Source organism: Oncorhynchus masou, unplaced genomic scaffold (genome assembly GCF_036934945.1).
Source record: "Oncorhynchus masou masou isolate Uvic2021 unplaced genomic scaffold, UVic_Omas_1.1 unplaced_scaffold_2688, whole genome shotgun sequence".
NCBI classification, from domain to species: Eukaryota; Metazoa; Chordata; class Actinopteri; order Salmoniformes; family Salmonidae; genus Oncorhynchus; species Oncorhynchus masou.
In genome coordinates this window covers 47501-54639 of record NW_027009122.1, presented here as the reverse complement: position 1 = coordinate 54639, position 7139 = coordinate 47501, and positions in this window count along the sequence as shown.

Genomic DNA, 7139 nt, shown 5'->3' with positions numbered 1-7139 from the left:
GACTCTACCAGATATCACACATTACAGACAGACTCTACCAGATATCACACATTACAGAGACTCTACCAGACTTACTCTACCAGATATCACACATTACAGACAGACTCTACCAGATATCACACATTACAGACAGACTCTACCAGATATCACACATTACAGACAGACTCTACCAGATATCACACATTACAGACAGACTCTACCAGATATCACACATTACAGACTCTACCAGATATCACACATTACAGACTCTACCAGATATCACACATTACAGACAGACTCTACCAGATATCACACATTACAGAGACTCTACCAGATATCACACATTACAGAGACTCTACCAGATATCACACATTACAGACAGAGACTCTACCAGATATCACACATTACAGAGACTCTACCAGATATCACACATTACAGAGACTCTACCAGATATCACACATTACAGACAGAGACTCTACCAGATATCACACAGACAGAGACTTACAGACACACATTACAGAGACTCTACCAGATATCACACATTACAGACAGAGACTCTACCAGATATCACACATTACAGACAGAGACTCTACCAGATATCACACATTACAGACAGAGACTCTACCAGATATCACACATTACAGACAGAGACTCTACCAGATATCACACATTACAGACAGAGACTCTAAAGGATATCACACATTACAGAGACTCTACCAGATATCACACACTACAGACAGAGACTCTACCAGATATCACATATTACAGAGACTCTACCAGATATCACATATTACAGAGACTCTACCAGATATCACATATTACAGAGACTCTACCAGATATCACACATTACAGACAGAGACTCTACCAGATATCACACATTACAGACACTACCAGATATCACACATTACAGACAGAGACTCTACCAGATATCACACATTACAGACAGAGACTCTACCAGATATCACACATTACAGAGACTCTACCAGATATCACACATTACAGACAGAGACTCTACCAGATATCACACATTACAGAGACTCTACCAGATATCACACATTACAGACAGAGACTCCCAGATATCACACATTACAGACAGAGACTCTACCAGATATCACACATTACAGACAGAGAGACTCTACCAGATATCACACATTACAGACAGAGACTCTACCAGATATCACACATTACAGAGACTACCAGATATCACACATTACAGACAGAGACTCTACCAGATATCACACATTACAGACAGAGAGACTCTACCAGATATCACACATTACAGACGGACACTCTACCAGATATCACACATTACAGAGACTCTACCAGATATCACACATTACAGACAGAGACTCTACCAGATATCACACATTACAGACAGAGAGACTCTACCAGATATCACACATTACAGAGACTCTACCAGATATCACACATTACAGACAGAGACTCTACCAGATATCACACATTACAGACAGAGACTCTACCAGATATCACACATTACAGACAGAGACTCTACCAGATATCACACATTACAGAGACTCTACCAGATATCACACATTACAGACAGAGACTCTACCAGATATCACACATTACAGACAGAGACTCTACCAGATATCACACATTACAGACAGAGACTCTACCAGATATCACACATTACAGAGACTCTACCAGATATCACACATTACAGACAGAGACTCTATCAGATATCACACATTACAGACAGAGACTCTACCAGATATCACACATTACAGACAGAGACTCTACCAGATATCACACATTACAGAGACTCTACCAGATATCACACATTACAGACAGAGACTCTACCAGATATCACACATTACAGACAGAGACTCTATCAGATATCACACATTACAGACAGAGACTCTACCAGATATCACACATTACAGAGACTCTACCAGATATCACACATTACAGACAGAGACTCTATCAGATATCACACATTACAGAGACTCTACCAGATATCACACATTACAGACAGAGAGACTCTACCAGATATCACACATTACAGACAGAGACTCTACCAGATATCACACATTACAGACAGAGACTCTACCAGATATCACACACACACACACACACACACACACACACACACACACACACACACACACACACACACACACACACAGAGACACACACACACACACACACACATACACCGAGACACGCACACACACACCGAGACACACACACATTCACACACACACACACATTCACACAGAGACACACACACACAGAGACACACACACACACACACACACACACACACACACACATACACCGAGACACACACACACATTCATACAGAGACACACACACACACACCGACACACACACACACATACACCGAGACACGCACACACACACCGAGACACACACACACATTCACACACACCGACACCCACCGACACACACACACCGACACACACACACCGACACACCGACACACACACACACACACACACACACACCGGGACACACACACACACCGGGACACACACACACACACACACACAGAGACACACACACACACACACACACACACACACACACACACACCGAGACACACACACACACTGAGACACACACACACACACGGAGAGACACACACACAAACACACACCGAGACACACACACACACACACACACACCGAGACACACATACACACACACACACACCGAGACACATATACACACACACCGAGACACACACACACACACACACTCACCGAGACACACACACACACACACACACCGAGACACACACACACACACACACCGAGACACACACACACACACACACCGAGACACACACACACACACCGAGACACACACACACACATACACCGATACACGCCCACACACACCGAGACACACACACACACACCGACACACACACACATTCACACAGAGACACACACACACACACACACCGACACACACACACACATACACACCGAGACACACACACACACAACGGGACACACACACACACACACCGAGACACACACACACACACTGAGACACACACACACACACCGAGACACACACACAAACACACACCGAGACACACACACACACACACCGAGACACACATACACACACACACACACCGAGACACACACACACACACACACAGAGACACACACACACACCGAGACACACACACACACCGAGACACACACACACCGACACACACACCGAGACACACACACACCGAGGCGCACACACACACCGAGGCACACACACACACACACACCGAGACACACACACACACACACCGACACACACACACACACACACACCGAGACACACACACACACCGAGGCGCACACACACACACCGAGGCACACACACACACACACCGAGACACACACACACACACACACCGAGACACACACACACCAAGACACACACACACACACACCGAGGCACACACACACACACACACACCGAGGCACACACACACACACACACACACACCGAGGCACACACACACACACACACCGAGGCACACACACACACACCGAGGCACACACACACACCGAGGCACACACACACACCGAGGCACACACACACACACACCGACACACACACACACACACACCGAGACACACACACACACACCGAGACACACACACACACCGACACACACACACACACACCGAGAAACACCAACGCACACCGAGACACACACGCACACACCAAGAGACACACACACGCACACACACACTCACCGAGACACACACCGAGACACACACCGTGACACACACACACACCCCGAGAAACACACACACACACCCCGAGACACACACACCGAGACACACACGCCGAGACACACACACACACACACCGACACACACACACACCGACACACACACGCACACACCGAGAGACACGCACACACACACTCACCGAGACACTGACACACACACACACACACCGAGACGCACACACTGAGACACACACACACCGAGACACACAGCCCGAGACACACACACACACACACACACTGAGACACACACCGAGACACACACACACACCGAGACACACACACACACCGAGACACACACACGCCGAGACACACACACGCCGAGACACACACACACACACACCCACACACACTGACACACAGCCCGAGACACACACACACACACCGAGACAGTCTTTTTTTGGCGTTGGTCCCTTTCCTGATTGGACCATGTGGTTGCCGTGCGGTTTCCAGGCCGCGCCCCTGCTGAGTGGTAATTGGTCTCCATGGCGTTGCCGCGTGGCGACGGAAGTTTGATTGACAGGTTGGCCACCTGCCCTGGCTGCAAACCAGGGGGAGAGATGGTGGGGAAGGGGGGTGGGGGGTTTGGTTGGGGTAAGGCGTGAAGGGGATGTGGGGGGTGGGGGGTTTGGTTGGGGTAAGGCGTGAAGGGGATGTGGGGGTGGGGGGTTTGGTTGGGGTAATGCGTGAAGGGGATGTGGGGATGTGGGGGTTTGGTTGGGGTAAGGCGTGAAGGGGATGTGGGGAGGTGGGGGATTTGGTTGGGGTAAGGCGTGAAGGGATGTGGGGGGGGTGGGTTTGGTTGGGGTAAGGCGTGAAGGGGATGTGGGGAGGTGGGGGTTTGGTTGGGGTAAGGCGTGAAGGGATGTGGGGGTGGGGGGTTTGGTCGGGGTAAGGTGTGAAGGGGATGTGGGGGTGGGGGTTTGGTTGGGGTAAGGCGTGAAGGGGATGTGGGGGTGGGGGGTTTGGTTGGGGTAAGGCGTGAAGGGATGTGGGGGGGTGGGTTTGGTTGGGGTAAGGCGTGAAGGGGATGTGGGGAGGTGGGGGTTTGGTTGGGGTAATGAGTGAAGGGGATGTGGGGGTGGGGGGTTTGGTCGGGGTAAGGTGTGAAGGGGATGTGGGGGTGGGGGGTTTGGTTGGGGTAAGGCGTGAAGGGGATGTGGGGGTGGGGGTTTGGTTGGGGTAAGGCGTGAAGGGGATGTGGGGGGTGGGGGGTTTGGTTGGGGTAAGGCGTGAAGGGGATGTGGGGGAGGTGGGGGTTTGGTTGGGGTAAGGCGTGAAGGGGAGGTGGGGAGGTGGGGGGTTTGTTTGGGGTAAGGCGTGAAGGGGATGTGGGGGAGGTGGGGGTTTGGTTGGGGTAAGGCGTGAAGGGGATGTGGGGGGTGGGGGGTTTGGTTGGGGTAAGGCGTGAAGGGGATGTGGGGGGGTGGGGGTTTGGTTGGGGTAAGGCGTGAAGGGGATGTGGGGAGGGTGGGGGTTTGGTTGGGGTAAGGCGTGAAGGGGATGTGGGGGGTGGGGGGTTTGGTTGGGGTAAGGCGTGAAGGGGATGTGGGGGGGGTGGGGGGTTTGGTTGGGGTAAGGCGTGAAGGGGCTATGGGGGGTGGGGGGTTGGTTGGGGTAAGGTGTGAAGAGGATGTGGTGGGGTTTGGTTGGGGTAAGGCGTGAAGGGGATATTGGGGTGGGGGGTTTGGCTGGGGTAAGGCGTGAAGGGGATGTGGGGAGGGTGGGGGGTTTGGTTGGGGTAAGGCGTGAAGGGGATGTGGGGGGTTTGGTTGGGGTAAGGCGTGAAGGGGATATTGGGGTGGGGGGTTTGGCTGGGGTAAGGCGTGAAGGGGATGTGGGGAGGGTGGGGGGTTTGGTTGGGGTAAGGCGTGAAGGGGATGTGGGGGTGGGGGGTTTGGTTGGGGTAAGGCGTGAAGGGGATGTGGGGGTTTGGTTGGGGTAAGGCGTGAAGGGGATATTGGGGTGGGGGGTTTGGCTGGGGTAAGGCGTGAAGGGGATATTGGGGTGGGGGGTTTGGCTGGGGTAAGGCGTGAAGGGGATGTGGGGAGGGTGGGGGGTTTGGTTGGGGTAAGGCGTGAAGGGGATGTGGGGGTTTGGTTGGGGTAAGGCGTGAAGGGGATATTGGGGTGGGGGTTTGGCTGGGGTAAGGCGTGAAGGGGATGTGGGGAGGGTGGGGGGTTTGGTTGGGGTAAGGCGTGAAGGGGATGTGGGGGGGTGGGGGGTTTGGTTGGGGTAAGGAGTGAAGGGGATGTGGGGGGTGGGGGGTTTGGTTGGGGTAAGGCGTGAAGGGGTTTGGTTGGGGTAAGGTGTGAAGGGGATATGGGGGGTTTGGTCGGGGTAAGGCGTGAAGGGCATATGGGGATGTGGGGGGGTTTGGTTGGGGTAAGGCGTGAAGGGCATATGGGGATGTGGGGGGTTTGGTTGGGGTAAGGCATGAAGGGCATATGGGGATGTGGGGGGGTTTGGTTGGGGTAAGGTGTGAAGGGGATATGGGGGGTTTGGTCGGGGTAAGGCGTGAAGGGCATATGGGGATGTGGGGGGTTTGGTTGGGGTAAGGCGTGAAGGGCATATGGGGATGTGGGGGGTTTGGTTGGGGTAAGGCATGAAGGGCATATGGGGATGTGGGGGGGTTTGGTTGGGGTAAGGCGTGAAGGGCATATGGGGATGTGGGGGGGTTTGGTTGGGGTGAAAGAGAGTTGAGAGAGGGAGAAAATGGGGGGTGGGGGAGAACCATACTGTCACGTGTTGGTGGGCTGGGTGTAGTCCAAAATCTTCTGCCACTTACATTTAGGGGAGGGCCGTCTCACCCCGCGAGCTGCACATGTGTGTTTGTCCTTCATGCTAATCGCAGTGGCGGAGTATCACAGCATCGTTTGTGCAACAGTTCTTAGTCAGAGAGGAAAAGGACAATAATATCCTAAAATATTTTGTCAGCATTTCAATATAATCAAGGTCCAATGGGAAACACTGACCAACACTTTGGTTCCTACTCTGTCACAATTGCTCCTCCCTTTTAATTTTTTTTTCCTTCGTCGTCATGCCAACAAAACTGCGCCCAACCCAAAATTCCAATGATCGTTCTATTTCTAGGATTCCAACAGTTTACCACAGTGTTTTGATGTAGAATCGCAAGTAACATCACAATATTTGGCACAAAAATCGCAATTATAAATTTTTTGGCACATTATCGTTATTGTGTTTGTGTGTGTGTGTGACATCACCCATGCTCTCTGGCCTCCCCCTTTGTGAGGTTAAACACACTGAGAGGGTGTCTGACACACACACACACACGGAGACACACACACACACACACCGAGACACACACACACACACACACGGAGACACACACACACACACCGAGACACAC